Genomic DNA, 22,561 nt, shown 5'->3' with positions numbered 1-22,561 from the left:
TTAAAAAAGAGAGAAGTTTCCAAACACCAGGAAACAGTCTCACTGCCCAGTCTGTGGCGAGCCTTGGAAGCACAGAGGGCAACATAATCCGGGAGGAAAAATAAATAATTAAAACCCAGAGATTACACACCCAACGGTAACTCCCCCAGCGGAGAAGCAGCACAGACGCCTGCACCCGCGGCTAGTAAGCAGGGGTTGGGCAGGGAGGCACGGGCTGCATTGCTTAGAGTAAGGACCAGGCGCGAATGCCCCAAGGGCAACCTAAGGGAACTAACTTGGGCTAGCACACCAGACTGTGGGATAGCTACCATGCGAAAAGCCCTAACCTAAGACACCACCAGGCCTGCTCATAGAACAAAGGACTGACTAGAGCTACGTGAAAAGCCCTAACCTAAGACACTGTCAGGCCCACTCACAGAACAAGTTCAGTTCAGTTCAGTCGCTCAGTCGTGTCCAACTCTTTGCAACCCCATGAATCGGAACACGCCAGGCCTCCCTGTCCATCACCAACTCCCGGAGTTCACTCAGACGCATGTCCATCGAGTCAGTGATGCCATCCAGCCATCTCATCCTCTGTCGTCCCCTTCTCCTCTTGCCCCCAATCCCTCCCAGCATCAGAGTCTTTTCCAATGAGTCAACTCTTCACATGAGGTGGCCAAAGTACTGGAGTTTCAGCTTTAGCATCATTCCTTCCAAAGAAATCCCAGGGCTGATCTCCTTCAGAATGGACTGATTGGATCTCCTTGCAGTCCAAGGGACTCTCAAGAGTCTTCTCCAATACCACAGTTCAAAAGCATCAATTCTTCGGCACTCAGCCTTCTTCACAGTCCAACTCTCACATACATACATGACCACAGGAAAAACCATAGCCTTGACTAGACAGACCTTAGTCGGCAAAGTAATGTCTCTGCTTTTGAATATGCTATCTAGGTTGGTCATAACTTTTCCTCCAAGGAGTAAGCATCTTTTAATTTCATGGCTGCAGTCACCATCTGCAGTGATTTTGAAGCCCCCCAAAATAAAGTCTGACCCTGTTTCCACTGATTTCCCATCTATTTCCCATGAAGTGATGGGACCGGATGCCATGATCTTTGTTTTCTGAATGTTGAGCTTTAGGCCAACTTTTTCACTCTCCACTTTCACTTTCATCAAGAGGCTTTTTAGCTCCTCTTCAATTTCTGCCATAAGGGTGGTGTCACCTGTGTATCTGAGGTTATTGATATTTCTCCCGGAAATCTTGATTCTAGCTTGTGTTTCTTCCAGTCCAGCGTTTCTCGTGATGTACTCTGCATAGAAGTTAAATAAGCAGGGTGACAATATACAGCCTTGACATACTCCTTTTCCCCTTTGGAATCAGTCTGTTGTTCCATGTCCAGTTCTAACTGTTGCTTCCTGACCTGCATACAGATTTCTCAAGAGGCAGGTCAGGTGGTCTGGTATTCCCATCTCTTTCAGAATTTTCCACAGTTTATTGTGAGCCACACAGTCAAAGGTTTTGGCATAGTCAATAAAGCAGAAATAGATGTTTTTTCTGGAACTCTCTTGCTTTTTCCATGATCCAGCGGATGTTGGCAATTTCATCTCTGGTTCCTCTGCCTTTTCTAAAACCAGCTTGAACATCAGGAAGTTCACGGTTCACGTATTGCTGAAGCCTGGCTTGGAGAATTTTGAGCATTACATTACTAGCATGTGAGATGAGTGCAACTGTGTGGTAGTTTGAGCATTCTCTGGCATTGCCTTTCTTTGGAATTGGAATGAAAACTGACCTTTTCTAGTCCTGTGGCCACTGCTGAGTTTTCCAAATTTGCTGGCATATTGAGTGCAGCACTTTCACAGCATCATCTTTCAGGATTTGAAATAGCTCAATTGGAATTCCATCACCTCCACTAGCTTTGTTCATAGCGATGCTTTCCAAGGCCCACTTGACTTCACATTCCAGGATGTCTGGGTCTAGATTAGTGATCACACCATCATGATTATCTGGGTCATGAAGATCTTTTTTGTACAGTTCTTCCATGTATTCTTGCCACCTCTTCTTAATATCTTCTGCTTCTGTTAGGTCCAGACCATTTCTGTCCTTTATTGAGCCCATCTTTACATGAAATGTTCCCTTGGTATCTCTAATTTTCTAGAAGAGATCTCTAGTCTTTCCCATTCTGTTCTTTTCCTCTTTTTCTTTGCATTGATTGCTGAAGAAGGCTTTCTCAACCTTGTCTAACTCAATGAAACCAAGTCATGCCCGCGGGGCAACCCAAGATAGGCGGGTCATGGTGGAGAGGTCTGACAGAATGTGGTCCACTGGAGAAGGGAATGGCAAACCACTTCAGTATTCTTGCCTTGAGAACTCCATCACAGAACAAAGGAGTGAGCAAAGCTAGCCTGGCCCATCCTCCTGCCTGGTGACAGGCAGGCGAGGGCAGCCAGAGCTGGAAGGGGGCAATCACAGCCCCAGAACGGCATTATCTACCAAACTGCAAGCAGGCTTCATTGCTAACTAAGAATTCTTGGGATTCTGGACAGTCAGAAGGTGTGCCTGATGTACACCCAGAAAACCGAGTGGCAGGGACAGGGGAGGCAAAAAGTCCCAGCGACCATGCTTGCCAAACACCTGCTCACCTGAGCTGCTCGAACCTGGGAACGGCACAAAACGCAGGCCCAAGCGAGTCTGCACCTCTGAGGACTACCCGAGTATCTGAACTTGAGTGGCTTAGACCTGGGAAGTGCAAACAACCAGGGCCGGCCTCAGTTCCCAGCAAAGCAACCTAGAGCCTAAGCAGTGTAGACAGGGAAAGCACACATGCCATGAGAGGGGACAAACCCAGTGTGGCTGAGACACTGCAAGCACACGCCAGTGTTATTTCTTTGCAGCATCCCTCCCTCCCCATAGCACGACTGAACAAATGAGCTTAAAAAAGTGTCCACCACCACCCCCTCATGTCAGAGCATAAATTAGACACTGAAGAGACCAGCAAACAGAAGAAGCTAAAACAGAGGGAACCTCCTTGGAAGTGACAGGTGCAATAGATTAAGACCCTGTAGTTAGTACTGACCACATAGGAAGGGGCCTATAGATTTTGAGAAATATAAGCTGGATCAAGGAACTATCTGAAAATGAACTGACCCCACTCTACCCACAACAGCACCAGAGAATCTCCTAGATATATTTTTACTATTTTTTACTATAGTTCTTTTTTTTAAAATTTTTTAAAATGTTTACTACTTCTTTAATTTTCATTTTTATAACCTACTATTACTTTGCAAAAAAAGAGAACCTATTTTTTAAACCAAACTTCATATATATATATTTTTAAATTTTTTTGACTTTTTTTCTGTAATATTGTATTTTTGAAAATCTAACCTCTACTCTACATTTTTATTCATTGCTATTTGGTATTTGTTATCAATTTTGTACCTTTAAGAACCCAATCTTCAGTACCCATTTTTACTTTGGAGCAAGATTACTGGCTTGACTGCTCTCTCCCACTTTGGATACTGCTTTTTCTCCACAAGGTCGCCTCTATCTCCTCCCTTCCCCTTCTCTTCACTACCCAACTCTGTGAATCTCTTTGTGTGTTCCAGACAGTGGAGAACACTTAGAGAACTGATTACTGGCTGGATCTGTCTCTCTCCTTTTGATTCCCCCCTTATCTGCCTGGCCACCTCTGTCTCCTTCCTCCCTCTTTTCTTCTCTGTATAACTCCGTGAACATCTCTGAGCAGTCCAGACAGTGGAGTGTACAAAATGAAGTGATTACTGGCTAGCTTGCTCTCTCCTCTTTTGATTTCAACTCATCTCATTCGGATCACCTCTATATCTCTCCTCCCTCTTCTCTTCTCCATGTAACTCTGTGAACCTCTCTGAATGTCCCTCACTGTGGAGAAACTTTTCATGTTTAACCTAGATGTTTCATCAATGGTGCTGTATAGATGGAGAAGTCTTGAGGCTATTGTAAAAATAAGACTGAAAACCAGAAGCAAGAGGCTTAAGACCAAATCCTGAGAACACTAGAGAGCTCCTGACTCCAAGGAACAATAATCAACAGGAGCTCATTAAATGCCTCCATACCTACACTGAAACCAAGCACCACCCAAGGGCCAACAAGTTCCAGAGCAAGACATAACATGCAAATTCTCCAGCAACACAGGAACACAGCCCTGAGCTTCAATATACAGGCTGCCCCAAATCACTCCAAACCCACTGATATCTCATAACTCATTACCGGACACTTCATTGCACTCCAGAGAGAAAAAAATCCAGCTCCACCCACCAGAACATCAACACAAGCTTCCCTAGCCAGGAAACCTTGACAAGCCACCCATACAACCCCAGCCACAGCAAGGAAACTCCACAATAAAGAGAACTCCATAAACTGCCAGAATACAGAAAGGCCACCCCAAAAACAGCAATATAAACTAGATGAAGAGACAGAGGAATACCCAGCAGGTAAAGGAACAAGATAAATGGCCAACAAATGAAACAAAAGAGGAAGAGACAGGGAATCTACCTGATAAAGAATTCTGAATAATGATAGTGAAAAGTGATCCAAAATCTTGAACACAAAATGGAATCACAGATAAATAGCCTGGAGACAAGGATTGAGAAAATCCAAGAAAGGTTTAACAAGGACCTAGAAGAAATAAAAAAGAGTCAATATATAATGAATAATGAAATAAATGAGATCAAAAACACTGGAGGGAAAAATAGTAGACTAAGGGAGGCAGAAGATAGGATTAGTGAGGTAGAAGATAGAATGGTAGAAATAAATGAATCAGAGAGGAAAAAAACAAAACAAATTTAAAAAAAAATGAGGACAATCTTAGAGACCTCTGGGATAATGTTAAATGCCCCAACATTCGAATCATAGGCATCCCATAAGAAGACAAAAAGAAAGACCATGAGAAAATACTTGAGAAAATAGTTGAAAACATCCCTAAAATGGGGGAAGGAAATAATCACCCAAGTCCAAGAAACCCAGAGAGTCCCAAACAGGATAAACCCAAGGTGAAACACCCCAAGACACATATTTATCAAATTAACAAAGATCAAACACAAAGAACAAATATTAAAAGCAGCAAGGGAAAAACAACAAAAAACACACAAGGGGATTCCCATAAGGATAACAGCTGATCTTATGACAGAAACTGTTCAGGCCAGGAGAGAATGGCAGGACATACTTAAAGTGATGAAAGAAAATAACCTACAGTCCAGATTACTGTACTCAGCAAGGATCTCATTTAAATATGAAGGAGAAATCAAAAGCTTTACAGACAAGCAAAAGCTTTACAGACAAGCAAAAGGTCCGTCTAGTCAAGATTATGGTTTTTCCTGTGGTCCTGTATGGATGTGAGAGTTGGACTGTGAAGAAGGCTGAGTGCTGAAGAATTGATGCTTTTGAACTGTGGTGTTGGAGAAGACTCTTGAGAGTCCCTTGGACTGCAAGGAGATTCAGCCAGTCCATTCTGAAGGAGATCAGCCCTGGGATTTCTTTGGAAGGAATGATGCTAAAGCTGAAACTCCAGTACTTTGGCCACCTCATGGGAAGAGTTGACTCATTGGAAAAGACTCTGATGCTGAGAAGGATTGGTGGCAGGAGGAGAAGGGGACGACCGAGGATGAGATGGCTGGATGGCATCACCAATCAATGGACATGAGTCTGAGTGAACTCCGGGAGTTGGTGACGGACAGGGAGGTTGCAAAGTGTCGGACATGACTGAGCGACTGAACTGAACTGAACTGAACTGAAACCAGCTCTCCAACAAATGCTAAAGGATCTTCTGTAGATAGGAAACACAAAAAGGGTGTATAAACTCAAACCCAAAACAATAAAGTAAATGGCAATGGGATCATACATATTAATAGTTACCTTAAATGTAAATGGGATAAATGCCCCAACCAAAAGACAAAGACTGGCTGAATGGATACAAAAACAAGACCCTATATGTGTTGTCTACAAGAGACCCACTTCAAAACAAGGGACACATACAGACTGAAAGTGAAGGGCTGGAAACAGATATTCCATGGAAATAGAGACCAAAAGAAAGCAGGAGTAGCAATACTCATATCAGATAAGGTAGACTTCAAAACAAAGGCTGTGAAAACAGACAAAGGACACTACATAATGATCAAGGGATCAATCCAAGAGGAAGATATAACAATTTAAAATACATATGCACCCAACATAGGAGCACCACAATATGTAAGATAAATGTTAACAAGTATGAAAGGGGAAATTAACAATAACACAATAACAGTGGGAGACTTTAGTACCCCATTCACACCTATGGATAGATCAACTAAACAGAAAATTAACAAGGAAATACAAACTTTAAATGACAGAATAGACCAGTTAGACCTAATTGATATCTATAGGACGTTTCACCCTAAAACAATGAATTCCAATTTTTTCTCAAGTGCACACGGAACATTCTCCAGGATAGATCACATCCTCGGCCATAAATCTAGCCTTGGTAAACTCAGAAAAATTGAAATCATTCCAAGCATCTTTTCTGACCACAATGCAGTAAGATTAGATCTCAGTTACAGGAGAAAAACTATTAAAAATTCCAACGTAAGGAGGCTGAACAACACGCTGCTGAATAACCAACAAATCACAGAAGAAATCAAAAAAGAAATCAAATTAGGCATAGAAATGAATGAAAATGAAAACACAACAACCCAAAACCTGTGGGACACTGTAAAAGCAGTGCTAAGGGGAAGGTTCATAGCAATACAGGCATACCTCAAGAAACAAGAAAAAAAATAAATAACCTAACTCTACACCTAACGCAACTAGAAAAGGAAGAAATGCAGAATCCCAGGGTTAGTAGAAGGAAAGAAATCTTAAAAATTAGGGCAGAAAGAAATGCAAAAGAAACAAAAGAGACTATAGCAAAAATCAATAAAGCCAAAAGCTTGTTCTTTGAGAGGATAAATAAAACTGACAAACCATTAGCCAGACTCATCAAGAAACAAAGGGAGAAAAATCAAATCTATAAAATTAGAAATGAAAATGGAGAGATCACAACAGACAACACAGAAATAAAAAGGATCATAAGAGACTACTATCAGCAATTATATGCCAACAAAATGGACAACTTGGAAGAAATGGACAAATTCTTAGAAAAGTATGACTTTCCAAAACTGAACCAAAAAGAAACAGAAAATCTTAACAGACACATCACAAGCACAGAAATTGAAACTGTAATCAGAAATCTTCCAGCAAACAAAAGCCCAGGTCCAGATGGATCCACAGCTGAATTCTACCAAAAATTTCGAGAAGAGCTAACACCTATCCTACTCAAACTCTTCCAGAAAATTGCAGAGGAAGGTAAACTTCAAAACTCATTCTATGACGCCACCATCACCTTAATACCAAAACCTGACAAAGATGCCACAAAAAAGAAACTACAAGCCAATATTACTGATGAACATAGATGCAAAAATCCTTAACAAAATTCTAGCAATCAGAATCCAACATTAAAAAGATCATACATCATGACCAAGTGGGCTTCATCCTAGGGATGCAAGGATTCTACAATATTTGCAAATCAATCAATATAATATACCACATTAACAAATTGAAAAATAAAAGCCATATGATTATCTCATTAGATGCAGAGAAAGCTCTTGACAAAATTCAACATCCTTTTATGATTAAAAAAAAAAAACTCTCCAGAAAGCACGAATAGAAGGAACATATCTCAACATAATAAAAGCTATATATGACAAACCCACAGCAAACATTATCCTCAATGGTGACAAACTGAAAGCATTTCCCCTAACGTCAGGAACAAGGCAAGGGTGCCCACTCTCACCACTACTATTCAACAGAGTTTTGGAAGTTTTGGCCACAGCAATCAGAGCAGAAAAAGAAATAAAAGGAATCCAAATTGGAAAAGAAGAAGTAAAACTCTCACTGTTTGCAGATAACATGATCCTCTACATGGAAAATCCTAAAGACTCCACCAAAAAATTACTAGAGCTAATCAATGAATATAGTAAAGTTGCAGGATATAAAATCGACACACAGAAATCCCTTGTATTTCTATACACTAATAATGAGAAAATAGAAAGAGAAATTAAGGAAACAATTCCATTCACCATTGCAATGAAAAGAATAAAATACTTAGGAATATATCTACCTAAAGAAACAAAATACCTATATATAGAAAACTATAAAACACTGGTGAAGGAAATCAAAGAGGACACAAATAGATGGAGAAATATACCATGTTCATGGATTGGAAGAATCAATATAATGAAAATGAATATACTACCCAAAGCAATCTATAGATTCAATGCAATCCTTATCAAGCTACCAACGGTATTTTTCACAGAGCTAGAACAAATAATTTCACAGTTTGTATGGAAATACAAAAAACCTCAAACAGCCAAAGCAATCTTGAGAAAGAAGAATGAAACTGGAGGAATCAACCTGCCTGACTTCAGGCTCTACTACAGAGCCACAGTCATCAAAACAGTATAGTACTGGCACAAAGACAAAAATATAGATCAATGGAACAAAATAAAAAGCCCAGAGATAAATCCACGCACCTATGGACACCTTATCTTTGACAAAGCAAGCAAGAATATACAATGGAGAAAAGACAATCTCTTTAACAAGTGGTGCTGGGATAACTGGTCAACCACTTGTAAAAGAATGAAACTAGAATACTTTCTAACACCATACACAAAAATAAACTCAAAATGGATTAAAGATCTAAACTATAAAACTCCTAGAGGTGAACACAGGCAAAACACTCTCTGACATAAATCACAGCAGGATCCTCTATGACCCACCTCCCAGAATATTGGAAATAAAAGCAAAAAATAAACAAATGGGATCTAATTAAAATTAACAGATTCTGCACAACAAAGGAAACTATAAGCAAGGTGAAAAGACAGCCTTCAGAATGGGAGAAAATAATAGCAAATGAAGCAACTGACAAACAACTAATTTCAACAATATACAAGCAACTCCTGAAGCTCAGCTCCAGAAAAATAAATGACCCAATCAAAAAATGGCCCAAAGAACTAAATAGACATTTCTCCAAAGAAGACATTCAGATGGTTAACAAACACATAAAAAGATGCTCAACACCACTCATTATCAGAGAAATGCAAATCAAAACCATAATGAGGTACCATTTCATGCCAGTCAGAATGGCTGCGATCCAAAAGTCTACAAGCAATAAATGCTGGAGAGGGTGTGGTGAAAAGGAAATCCTCTTACACTGTTGGTGGGAATGGAAACTAGTTCAGCCACTATGGAGAACAGTGTGGAGACTCCTTAAAAAACTGGAAATAGAATTGCCATATGACCCAGCAATCCCACTGCTGGGCATACACACTGAGGAAACCAGAATTGAAAGAGACACATGTACCCCAAAGTTCATCGCAGCACTGTTTATAATAGCCAAGACATGGAAGCAACCTAGATGTCCATCAGCAGATGTATGGATAAGAAAGAAGTGGTACATATACACAATGGAGTATTACTCAGCCATTAAAGAGAATACATTTGAATCACTTCTAATGAGGTGGATAAAACTGTAGTCTATTATACAGAGTAAAGTAAGCCAGAAAGTAAAACACCAATACAGTATACTAATGAATATATATGGAATTTAGAAAGATGGTAACGATAACCCTGTATGTGAGACAGCAAAAGAGACACAGATGCACAGAAGTCTTTTGGACTCTGTAGGAGAGGGTGAGGGTGGTATGATTTGGGAGGATGGCATTGAAACATGTATAATATCATATGTGAAATGAATCACCAGTCCAGGTTCGATGCATGATACAGGATGCTCGGGGCTGGTGCACTGGGATGACCCAGAGGGATGGGATGGGGAGGGAGGTGGGAGGGGGTTCAGGATGGGGAACACATTTAAACCCGTGGTGGATTCATGTTGATGTATGGCAAAATCAATACAATATTGTAAAGTAATTAGCCTCCAATTAACATAAATAAATTTATATTAAAAAAATAAAGAGTATGCATACAGAGCCATATAATGTGCAAAGTATACCAAAATAAGATGAAAAAAGTCTATTCATCAATAATGATAACACAATAGTTTCTGTAATTAGCACAATGCTGTATCTCAACAAATGTATGTAGTTACAGGTTCCCAGAATGGACAGAAAAATTCAAATAAACACACAATCCAGTCACATCCTATCATACATGCAGAGAGGATTTTAGATCAAACACCAGGACCCATGAATCCTACCACCTAAACGATGGCAACAGAAGCCTGGGTAGACACATGAGATGAGGTCGTGACTTGATCTTTGCTGGTGGCCCTTTCTCCCTTTGAAAGCTATACTGAGTTCAAGAGGATTAATCAACTGAAAAGTTACTCTTCAGAACTGCCTTCATCTTTTATGTTCTAAGATAGGGGAAAAAAGGGAAATGAGGAGGGGAGAAAGTATTTTAAGCATCTAAGCATCACTTTCATTATTAATACAGTCAAGGTCTGAAAACTCTGCTGAATATTTAAGGAAAGACTTTTTAATCTTGCACAAAAACCAACCCAAAGTTAGGTGATTAAAAAAATAATCACTGAACCCTTTCAGTTTTCAGTGATGCATAAAGAGAGGGAAGAAAAGACAGAATTTGTCTCAGCGATAAACTCAGCCTCTTCATCTAAAATCCTGAGTCACCTGACCCTTCTACTCTCCCCAGCAGAGAGCCACCACACTGCATACCTGAGTCACTGCCACAATAATGGATGGTATGACACCAGGCTTTTCTATAAGGGAAAGAAAGATTTCTTCAAGATAAGAACAATAACTTAGAGAATATTTTAAGTGAAACTGTCCAGGAGGGTCTGCCTGCTCCACTTCAGATTCATCAGACTCCAGGAGATAGGACTTAACTTTTCCAACCATCTCCTCAGGGGAACCTTCTGAACTATGTGTGGCCCAAAACCCAAAGGCCCCAAGAAACCCCTTGGCATGGCAATGTCCATTTCCCTATTCTTTTGCACAAATGTAGCACACATCCTTTTCCAGATCACTTTGTCCATTTTCCAGATTCAACTTTATTGATGAATGGGTGAATACTATTCAATTATTCAAAGTGCCATTGATAATACTAATTCATTCTCATATTTGGCCATTCACTTTTAATAGAGCATTACACATTCTGGTTTATGTCTTCTCACACATGCAAGGATTTCTCCCTGGTAAATATCTAGAAGAGGAAATTTGGGACCATAATAAGGCATGCACATCTTTGCTAGATATTTCTAGTGCTCTCCAAAAGAGGTGTATAAATTTATACTCCCACCAGAACTTCAAGTTCCCCGCATCTTTCTGTGGTATGACCACTTGGCATGATCATGCTTTTTAAGTTTTGCTAATTTGACCCTCCCTTGTGAAAGACAAGGGTCAATGTCTTTTTATGTTTGCTAATTTGACCCTTGTGAAAGTTATTGTAACTTACCTTTTCCTCATTACTTGAGAGGTTGAGAACCTTTTCTCATTTGTGGATCAACTGGTAAGGAATCCACCTGCAATGTAGGAGATCCAGGTTCGATACCTGGGTCAAGGAGATCCCCTGGAGAAGAAAATGACAACCCACTCCAGTATTCCTTTTGGTAATATTATTACTAATGACCATCCACATCTATTTATTGGCCAATGCCAGGATCCTTTTTAAAAGTGGATCCTGTTGCTTTATTCAGGAATTCTTACATTCTAAGCAGTTAGGGAAGCCGGAAAAGGGACGCTCAGTGAGAGGCAGATGTCTTGGGGGAAATGTGCTATCAACCATTTTATCTTTTTCGGTTAAAGGAAAAAAAAAAAAAAAACTACAGTCAAGATTCTACTCATAAGGGAAAGTGGGACGGGAAAAACGTTTGTTTTCTGATCTGGCATTTCCGTATCTTCACACTGCATACAGTACCATTTACTGGGTATTGCTAACGTCCACCGGCAGAATACCTAAAAGTAAAAACAAGTATCAGAAACGAAAAAGTACTACCAAAAGGAAACTCAAGAAAATAGCTTCAAGTGGGCAGTGGGCCGGATGTCAGGCTGGGCTCAGTAGAAGCAGACGGTGTGCAGGAAGCTCCTGCCGCTCTTTTCCTCGAACACTTGCAGCAGCTCGCCAATCCTGTCCTCCATGCCCTCCATGAGCTGGACCCACTGGCACAGGTCGCAGATGATGAACGCCCCCAGGGTAGCCTCCTTGTGGGTTTCCAGGTTGTTCACGTTGATCACATGCACGGGCTGGCAGGTCTCCTGCTCCCTGGTACTCATATCTTCCACCACCTGATCATACACTTGCTTTTCACAGGTGAGGATGAGGTCAAATGGATCTTTGCAGTCCTGGAACCTCTCTGGCCTGGGTTTGATACTCGTTTCTTTCCAGCATCTGTAAAACGCCATTCTGCATATAGAGTTCTTTGTCTTTCCTAAGAAGGTCTTGGTACATCTTGTCATATGTGGTTCTGAAATCATAAACGTTTAGCCTGTCGCGTGCTCGTCCTGGAAGCTTCACGTTTGGTCCTGTTCCGAAGGACCAGACGCTGAATCCTCGATTGCTGAGGATGTTGTGCACCTCCACGCTCTGGTTCTGGTTGCTCGAGCATATCACACCGAGGCGCAGTGGCAAAGATGACTGCGGCTACGGTCACCGAGACTCCCAGCTCAGAACTTTCGCTTCTGGACTCCGGGCGCTTCCACAAAAGCAAAATGGTGGGCTCAACGCCTGGAAGCGGAAGCTGCAGCGCCGGCAACGTAGAGTATCAGGACTTATGGTGTGGGCATGTATAACGTGTCCTGGCAGGCTCCTCGCGCAGGTCCAGATTGCTGGGCGGCAAGATGAGGGCCACTGCAGTATTCTTCGTTCGGAAATCACATAGACAGAGGAGCCAAGGGTGCTACAGCCTGTGGGGTCGCAAAAGTTAGACGCGACTGAGCAACTAAACCACCACCACTACCATAGTTGAATCAGGTTATCCCTCTGTAAAATGCCTGGTCATATCCTTTGTACATTTTTCTAATGAATATCGGTCTTTCTCAATGATTTTTAGAGTACAGCTTCTAGATATTCCGTTCAGTTGCTCAGTCATATCCGACTCATTGTGACTCCATGGACTGCAGCACGCCAGGCTTTCCTGCCCATTATCAACTCCAGAGCTTACTCAAACTCATGGCCATCAAGTCGGTGATGCCATCCAACCATCTCATCATCTGGCGTCCCCTTCTCCTCTAGATATTAATGTCCCCTCTCATTTTAGATGTTAATCCTTCCTTATTTATAAGAGCTAAAAATAGCTCCCACCAACCTGTGGCTCATTATTTAAAATTGTCTTTGTGGTACATACTTCATCAACTAGTCTTTACATTTAATGAAGGCAAATGTATCTATCTTGTATAGTTTCCCTTTTGTGTTTTTAAGAAACCTTTCCCTACTTTGAGATCATTAAGGTAGTCTTCGTCTTTTTCAGGAACAAATAATTCTTGCTTTTAACATTTATATCTTTAATCCATCTTGAGTTTACATTTCTGTATAGTATAGGGTAGGAATTTTTTTACCATCTACATAACCGATTTTCCCAGAATTATTCTATTGGTTTGTAATGTCTCCTCTGTCATAAACCAAGTCCTCATATATGTATGAGTTTGGTTCTGGAATTTCAATTTTGTTCTATTGGTACACTTGTCTGTCCTTGTACTAATATCACATTTTTGTTAATATAAGTGAATAACAATCCTTACTATCTTATAGAGCTAGTCTCATATTGTTTTTCGTCTGTAGAGAATCTTGACTAATCTTTACCCTCTTTCCACGTAGATTTTAGGGCAAGTTTGCCAAGTTCTAGGGGAAAAAAAAAAACTGTTGGAGAGTTTGATTGGAATTGCACTGAACTGAAAGTTAATTTGTGGAGAATTGATTTATGTATGATATTGAATCTTTCAAACAATTTAAATGGTTTATATCTTCTATTATTTAAATTTTGTTCACTGTTTATGGAATTCAATACAAGCTCATAATATTTCCTTAAAAGACATACATTTTGTTAGGTACAGCTCCAAATTTATTATGGGTGTTGCTACTATGTAAATGGAATTTTTTTTTCCATTCCAATTTTGCAATTTATCTTGCAAATAAACTCTAATTCTAGTATTTATTCATAAATTACATAAATAACTAAGGACATAGAGCTTGTGTGCTTGAAAGTAGCTGACACTCTGAGCTCACTAAAATAGAGTCAATTTTGTCCTTTCATTAAACAAAGTGGGATAATTCCTATTATGTTCAGAGACTGTGTTTTAGTTAGTGTGACAGTGTTTCCATGTTTCAGAAATGATATTTTTTCCTATGAAAGCTTCCACTTTTCCTACCAGGGACTCACTCTATCATAGTAGTTACAAATACAAAGCTTTTTCTTCTTATTCTTTAGAATATGTTTTGGTCCTTTATTTTCATTTAAAGCATATACTTGTTCAAAGTCATGGTTTTTTTGTCCCTAGAGGATGATTAGTTTAGAGAGCATACACACACATACACATGCAAACATACTTTATCTGGGTTCTTTTATATATATGAAGTGTTTCTTCTTTTTTAAAAATTGAAGTAGGATTGACTTACAATGTTGAGCCAATCTCTGCTGTACAGCAAAATAACTCAGTTTTACATAAATAAATAAAGATATACATATTTAAAATATTCTTTTCTATTATGATTTATCTCAGGAGAATGGATGAAGTTCTCTGTACTATACAGCAGAACCTTCTTAGTTACCAGTTCTACATGTAATAGTGTATATTCACCAACCACAAATGCCGAGTCCTTCCTTCTCCCCTCCTCCTCCTTGGCAACCTCAAGTCTGATCTCTATGTCCTTGAGTCTGTTCCTGTTTTATAGATAGGTTCATCTGTGTCATACTCTACATTACACATATAAGTGACATCACATGGTATGTCTTTCTCTTTCTGACTTAGTTCACTTCGTATGATAATTTCTAGTTGCATCCATGTTTTTGCAAATGGCATTATTTTGGTTTATATGGTGAGTAGTAGTCCATTGTAGTAATGAAAAGAAAGTAACTTGATAGATTTCTTGCTTGAATACACTCAAGTTGAAGGAGTACATTCTTTAATGAGCTGTCAAGTCCTTTACTTAGAGATAGGAATAAAATGAATTTTGAATAAGCTGGTACAGAAGCAGTAGCTATAGCAAAGTCAATACGGACCTGTAAGAGAAACCACTGGGTAGGAATATTCTCTAAATTCTTCCCAATGATCCTCTCTCCTCTTCACTTGTTCTTTGGTCTAAATTAGTTAATTTCTTTTTAGAGGGCCTAGAAGAAAGGAAGAACAAACTTCTTGATCCAAGTACACTGAGGGCAGAGGGGCAAACCTTACAAAAACAACATAAGACCTGAAACAAGTGAAGCATGGGAAAAGAGATACCAATATTGGATGCCATGTTGGTTGACAGAATTTGTCTTTATAACATTTTCTCCTTGATTCTTCCTGTTGAAGAGGATCACTATTGATTTTTATATATTGGGCCTATACCCAGAAACTTTGTGGAACCTTATATTAGCTATACTCATTTGTCTACATATTTTAGTACATTATCTGTGTAGACAATCATCCCATCTGTGAAAATAAAAATGTTTTCAACCCTTATATTTTCCTTTTCCCAATGAGATGGTTAGGATCTCATTTATAAAGCTTAATAAAAACAGTGACTACAGATATCCTTGTCAGTCTTGTTCCTGACTTGAAAACCATATGGACATTTTGAAGAAATCTCTAGTCTTTCCCCTTCTGTTGTTCTCTATTTCTTTGCACTGATCACTGGAGATGGCTTTCTTATTTCTCTTGCTATTCTTTGGAATTCTGCATTCGCATGGGTACATCTTTCCTTTTCTCCTTTGCCTTTAGATTCTCTTCTTTTCTCAGCTATTTCTAAGGCCTCCTCAGACAGCCATTTTGCATTTTTGCATTTCTTTTTTGGGGGGGTGGTCTTGATCACTGCCTCCTGTACAGTGTTTCCTGTACAATGGAACACTATCAAATCTAATCCCTTCAATCTATTTGTCGCTTCCACTGTATAATCGTAAGGGATTTGATTTAGGTCATACCTGAATGGTCTAGTGGTTTTCCCTACTTTCCTCAACTTAAGTCTGAATTTTACAATAAGAAGTTCATGTGCTGAGCCATAGTCAGCTCCTGGTCTTGTTTTTGCTGATTGTATAGAGCTTCTCCATCTTCGGCTGCAAAGAATATAATCAATCTAATTTTAGTATTGACCATCTGGTGATGTCCATGTGTAGAGTCTTCTCTTGTATTGTTGGAAGAGGGTGTTAGCTAAGACCAGTGCATTCTCTTGGCAAAACTCTGTTAGCCTTTGCCCTGCTTCATTTTGTACTCCAAAGTCAAACTTGCTTTTTACTCCAGGTATCTCTTGACTTCCTACTTTTGATTGCCAGTCCTCTATGATGAAAAGAACATCTTTGGTGGGTGTTAGTTCTAGAAGGTCTTATAGGTCTTCATAGAACCGTTCAACTTCAGCTTCTTCAGCATTAGTGGCTGGGGCATAGACTTGGATTACTGTGATATTGAATGGCTTGCCTTGGAAACAAACAGAGCTCATTTTGTTGTTCTGAGGTTACACCCAAGTACTGCATTTTGGACTCTTATTGACTATGAGGGCTACTCATTTCTTCTAAGGGATTCTTGCCCACAGTAGTAGATACAATAGTCATCTGAAATAAATTCGACCATTTCAGTCCATTTGAGTTTACTGATTCCTAAAATGTCAGTGTTCCCTCTTGCCATCTCCTGTTCACTTGCTAGCTCCCCATCATTGCCATCACCAAAGATGTCTAGGACAAAGTACTCTGCCGGAGAACCTTAGCTACAACAAAGGTCAATCACATGGAACCAAGCCATTTGAAAGTTTTAGGCATCTAGTTTCGATGTTTTCCTACTCTCACCAGGAATGTTGCTGGAACACCTAGAATCAAAAACTTTACTCACAGAGCCATTTGTCCCCTACTGAATGAAGCTTGTGTAAGTTTTGTGTAAGTTTACAACAGAGCTTAGTGTGATGAGCTGGCAAGAAATGTTTGCCAAGTTTCAAAGGCTTGGAGGAAAGATATCATAACCCTGAAAGGCATTTTCTTTTTAGTTTTGTTTGGAAGTGTTTTTAACTCTAAGAACAAAAGGTAGTCCTTGGACTGTCTCTTCTCAGAAAGCTGACACTACATTTCTCTACTGTTATCAGTTTCCTAAATAAGTGTAGTTGTATTTAATTACTGCTGAATACAGGGGAGACGTGTGTTAGTCCTTTTGTTCAGTACATTAGGATCAGAGGAATAACAGGTGTGGCAGTTTGGCAGTGTTTCTTCACTCATTTCAAAGTCATCTGTATCACCAAAATGTACAACTCATCTAGCCCACCAACCTTAAGGAATTGCAATAAATACAATTCAGAAGAATTCAAAGCTAGCTCTGTCTTTCCCTCAGATATCAAATGTGGATGGAAGATTTCGATGAATAGTTGCCATCTCAAGAGAGGTTATAGCAGGCAGATGATGTGAGCGAGCAAAGCGTGCTCTTAAATCACTAGATATGACAGGCCCAACCTGAAGGAAAATAAGCCTGTTTAGGTTCAGAGAGGTGAAGATCTGCCCAAGGTCACACAGTACATTCATTTCTCTCTTCCACTGCTTCCATCCCAGTCTAAGTCACAGCTGTGCCTGGTCTAGTCACTGCAGCAGCCTCCTAAGACTCCCACTACCTCCAGTGGGGCTCCTGCTTTGATCCATCCTCCACCTCCTATAGCTGGAGTCGACTAATTAAAACATTATCTTACTGAAAACCTACTAATGGCTTAACACTGTTATTACAAAAATGTTTCAACACTTTCTTTTTTTTACCATGAAGAGGTAGGCCTGGAAGGGGCTGCCCCCTTCCTATCTCTTCAGCCTCAGCTTTACTCACTCCCTCCGTCATGTGCTCTGCTTCAGACATGTTGGCCTTCAGGTAATGTACTAGAACCTACTGGATTATCTCCTTATACCTGTTCATCCCTCTTTGGGGAAGGTTCCTTTTACACACCCTTGCCTAAATAGCTCTTCATTCTTTATACTCATTTCTGATATCTCACCTTAAGTCTTACTTTTTTGGATCAAGAAATTCCATCAGTGAAGTTCACCAACACTCCTGTTATGAGGTCAGGTCTCTCATAACATGTACTTTTTCTTCATAGCACCCACCATGTTTGTTATGTAGTAAGTGCAATACCTCTTTGGTGAATGCGTGAAGCATCTGATTGAGGTCTGTCTTCTTGACTAGAATGGAAGCTCCAAGAGCATCACTGCTGCCATCTGTTAGATGGATGAAGTAGACACAGGACTTGGATTCAATCTCTCCTAAATCCCTCCTGTTCCCCAGATTTTACCTTCCCACTCTCCCTTACTCCTCTGTTCCTTTGCCCCTACCTGTCAGAACAGTGGCCCTCTTCCAACAGACACTGCCTAATTCCACTGGTAGCTCAAGGGGCGCTATTCTCAGTTTCACCTAGTCACTCATTGGCAATTACTTCTTGTCTAGGGACAGCCTTCATCAGGGGCAGAAGCAGCAGTTACCTGCTAGTACCTCAAAAGCCACCATCAGGACATTGTTACTTCCCATTAAGGATAGTTCTCTCCATGCAGTCCTCTTTTTAAATGCCCACAGGTCCATTATGGGGAAGGTAACGTTTGCCCAGTCCATCCCTCAGTCAACATGTTTGACTGCACACTCTTCACCTGGCTCAGAGTTGATTGAGGTGCTCACACGATTAAATGGAAGAAAGAACTGAAATCAGAGAGAATGGATGAAAAAGAAAAGACTCTCAATTTGGCCACAGGCTGAATCTGACTTTCTCTTCTGGCAAATGTTCCCATGACTGTGTAATGGATAACTTCATGTCAAACCTGTACATACCTGAGTACTAAATTACCTATCCCAAAACAATGGCAAATGGTATATATGTATCTCTCCAGTTATAAGGTTGGCAAAAAAACCTCATTTACATTTTTCCATAAGATGTTACGGAAAAAACAGTTTGGCCAACCCAATACTTTCATTTACATACCTTGAATCTATAATGACAAGCAAACATTCCTTATAAGAAAAAGTGCTCTTCGATGATTATTTTGTTATTCTTGTTGTTCAGTCACTAAGTCATGTCCAGCTCTTTGTGACCCTATGGACTGCAGCCCACTATCCCTCATTATCACCTCCCCAGTAGAAAGAACAACACTTTTCTGGTCACCTAATACGAAAGCACTCTATAGGCCATTAGTGTATTCTGGATTAGAAAACCCAAAATGTGTTGAATGGGGATTTGTGATCTGAAAGGGAAAGTGAAAGTCGCTCAGTTGTGTTCGACTCTCTGCGACTCCATGGACTATATATAGTCCATGGAATTCTCCAGGCCAGAGTACTGGAGTGGGTAGCCTTTCCCTTCTTCAGGGGATCTTCCCAACCCAGGGATTGAACCCAAGTCTCCCACATTGCAGGTGGATTCTTTACCAACTGTGCTATCAAGGAAGCCCTTTTGTGATCTGAATGTGGCCTAATTATCGTATGGTCAAACACAATCAGTGCAATCATTGGAATAAATGCAATGGTATGGAAGCATAATTTGCACTCATGTGGATACCGAACTGTTTACCTGAAGCAGCATCTGTTTTTCAAGTTCACCAGAACCAAAAAAGAAAAGGGAACAGAACCCACCATGGTGGGAAGGGAAGAACCCACCATCTTTGGCAAGTACAGAGATTAATGAGTTTGATTCCACACCAATCTGAATACTTCAGAGGTGAAGAAGAATCTGGACTCTGATTCTCACCTGGGAACCCTGGAGGAGAAAAATTCCCAGTTTTTCCTCAGGGCCCTGACCTGATCTTTTGACAACTCAGAGAACTCAAAGCCTGGGAGGTAGTGAGGTCACATGGCCCAGGTAACAAATTGTGCCTGTGAGGTCTGCCCAGAAGTATCAGAGGAGGACCTCAGCCCATGAAGAAAACAGTGTCTCACACAGGGGTGTTGATTTGACGACATGGAAGAGGAGAAAGAATGGTCTTTCTGAAATGTGTAGATTTGAAGAGGTGGGGTTGTGTGGAATGGCAGGAGTGTTTTTCCTATACTGCTGCACCTGAGCTGCTCTGGGGAATTGATTTCTTATGCTACAAAAGGATAGGACAGTGTGATGCTGACTGGCCCTGGGGACACAGCTTCAATTCAAGTGCATTGATTCAACAAGGATGGCATTTTCTAGTAGGATCCAGCTGCCCACTCTCCAGACCCCTTGGTGATCCTTTTTTAAAAAGCAGGCGGAGAGGAACTGTAAAGATGACGGAGGAATAGGACGGGAAGACCACTTTCTCCCTCACAAATTCCTCAAAAGAACATTTCAACGCTGAGCAAACTCCACAAAACAACTTCTCTAGGCTGGCAGAGGAAATCAGGCAACCAGAAAAGCAGACCATTGTCTTCAAAAACAGGTAGGAAAAAATATAAAAGACGAAAAAGGAGACAAAGGAGGTGGGGAGGGAGCTCCGTCCCGGGAAGGGAAGCCCATCCCGGGAAGGGAATTTAAAGAAGAGAGGTTTCCAAACACCAGGAAACACTCTCCCTGCCAAGTCTGTGGCGAGCCTTGGAAACACAGAGGGCAGCATAACAGGAAGGAAAAATAGATAAATAATTAAAACCAAGAGATTACAAGCCCAACAGTAACTCCCCCAGCGGAAAAGCAGCACAGACGCCTGCATCCGCCATTGGGAAGTGGGGCCAGGGCAGGGAAGCACGGGAGGCGCGGGCTGCAGAGCTTTGTAAGAATCGGGCAGGAACGCCCCACGCGCAACCAGAGCGAACTAACTTGGGCTAGCAAACCAGACTGTGGGATAGCTACCACGCGAAAAGCTCGAACATAAGACACCACCAGGACCGAGCACAGAACAAAGGACAGAACGGAAAAAGCCGGCTGCAGACCATCCCCTGCCAGGGACAGACAGCCAGAGCCATAAGGACTGGAAAGGAGCAATTGCAGACCCGGAGAGACTTTACTTACCTAACTGCAAGCAGGCTTCTTTGCTAAGACTTCTGGGGGTGCTGGACAGTCACAATCTGCCTCACGGGGGGCGCCAGCAGTCCACCCAGAAAGCTGAGCAGCAGCGGCAGAAAAGGTGACAAGCCGCGGCAATCACGCTTGCCAAACTCCTGAGCTACTCGGACCTGGGAAGGGCACAAAGCACAGTCCCAGCCAAATCTGTGCCTCTGAGGGCTGCCTGAGCACCGAACCTGAGTGGCTTGGACCGGGGAAGTGCACGCAGCCTAGGGCCGGCCCCAGACGGTTCCCGGCTGAGCATCGTAGAGGCGGAGCGGTTTGTGCGCCGCGAGAAGGGACAGGTCAAGCGGGGCTGAGACACTGTGTGCACACGACAGTGCTATTTGTTTGCAGCATCCCCTCTCCCCACAGTGCGACTGAACTACTGAGCCTAAAAAACCAGCAAGCAGAAGAAGTTAAACAGAGGGAACCACCTTGGAAGTGATCCCACATGGCCCACAACATCAGAGAAGGGCCAGTAATATTTTTACTATTTTTAAAATCATTCCTTTTTTTTGTTTTGTTTTTTGTTTTTTTGGGGTTTTTTCTTTTTTCTTTTTTTTTTCCTAACTTTTTAAAAACTGTTAAGTCTTCTATTTCTCCTTGAATTTTTATTTCTATAACCTACTATTACTATTAAAAAAAAAGACTTTTTTTTTTTTAAGGCAAACACCATATATAGTCTTTGGATGGTTGTTGGTGGTTTTTTGTTTTTTGTTGTTGTAGTTTTTTTGTTTGTTTTTTTAAATAATTCTTGTTTTTTTTTGCTTTCTTCCTTTTTCCTTCTGTTTCTTTTCTTTAATATTGTATTTTTGAAAATCCAACCTCTACTCTAGATTTTTAATCTTTGCTCTTACGTTTTTGTTGTCAATTTTGTACATTTAAAAACCCAAACTTCATTACCCAAGTTTACCTGAGAGCGAGATTACTGGCTTGACCACTCTCTCCTCCTTTGGACTCTCCTTTTTCTCCACCAGGTGGCCTCTGTCTCTTTTCTCCCCCATCTCTTCTCTATCCAACTCTGTGAATCTCTGTGTGTTCCAGACGGTGGAGAACACCTAAGGAACTGGTTACTGGCAGGATTTGTCTCTCTCCTTCTCATTCCTCTCTCTTATCCTCCTGGTCACCTCTGTCTACTTCCTCCCTCTCCTCTTCCCCGTATAACTCTGTAAATACCTCTGAGTGGTCCAGACTATAGAGCGCACATAAGGAAGTGACTACTGGCTAGCTTGCTCTCTCCTCTTTTGATCTCACCGCATCTCATTCCAGTTACCTCTAACTACCCCCTCCATCTTCTCTTCTCCTTGTAACTCAGTGAACCTCTCTGAGTGTCCCTCAATGTGGAGAAACTTTTCATCTTTAACCTAGATGTTTGATCATTGGTGCTGTATAGATGGAGAAGTCTAGAGGCTACTGTAAAAATAAAACTGA

At 40.9% G+C, this 22,561-nt stretch overlaps 1 protein-coding gene and 1 pseudogene across 6 annotated transcripts in view; both read right to left on the bottom strand.

Annotated features, from left to right (window-relative positions):
- Window positions 1-22,561, bottom strand: part of FGF13 (fibroblast growth factor 13) — a 581,564-nt gene that overhangs the window by 405,548 nt on the left and 153,455 nt on the right. The gene's annotated exons all lie outside the window — the stretch shown is intronic.
- The window catches only part of LOC138930100 (RNA polymerase II subunit A C-terminal domain phosphatase SSU72-like), a 114,609-nt pseudogene continuing 104,026 nt past the window's right edge, over window positions 11,979-22,561 (bottom strand).

Source organism: Ovis canadensis, chromosome X (assembly GCF_042477335.2).
Source record: "Ovis canadensis isolate MfBH-ARS-UI-01 breed Bighorn chromosome X, ARS-UI_OviCan_v2, whole genome shotgun sequence".
NCBI classification, from domain to species: Eukaryota; Metazoa; Chordata; class Mammalia; order Artiodactyla; family Bovidae; genus Ovis; species Ovis canadensis.
Note: the sequence above shows the minus strand (reverse complement) of the source record. Positions and strands in the feature narration are given on the sequence as shown.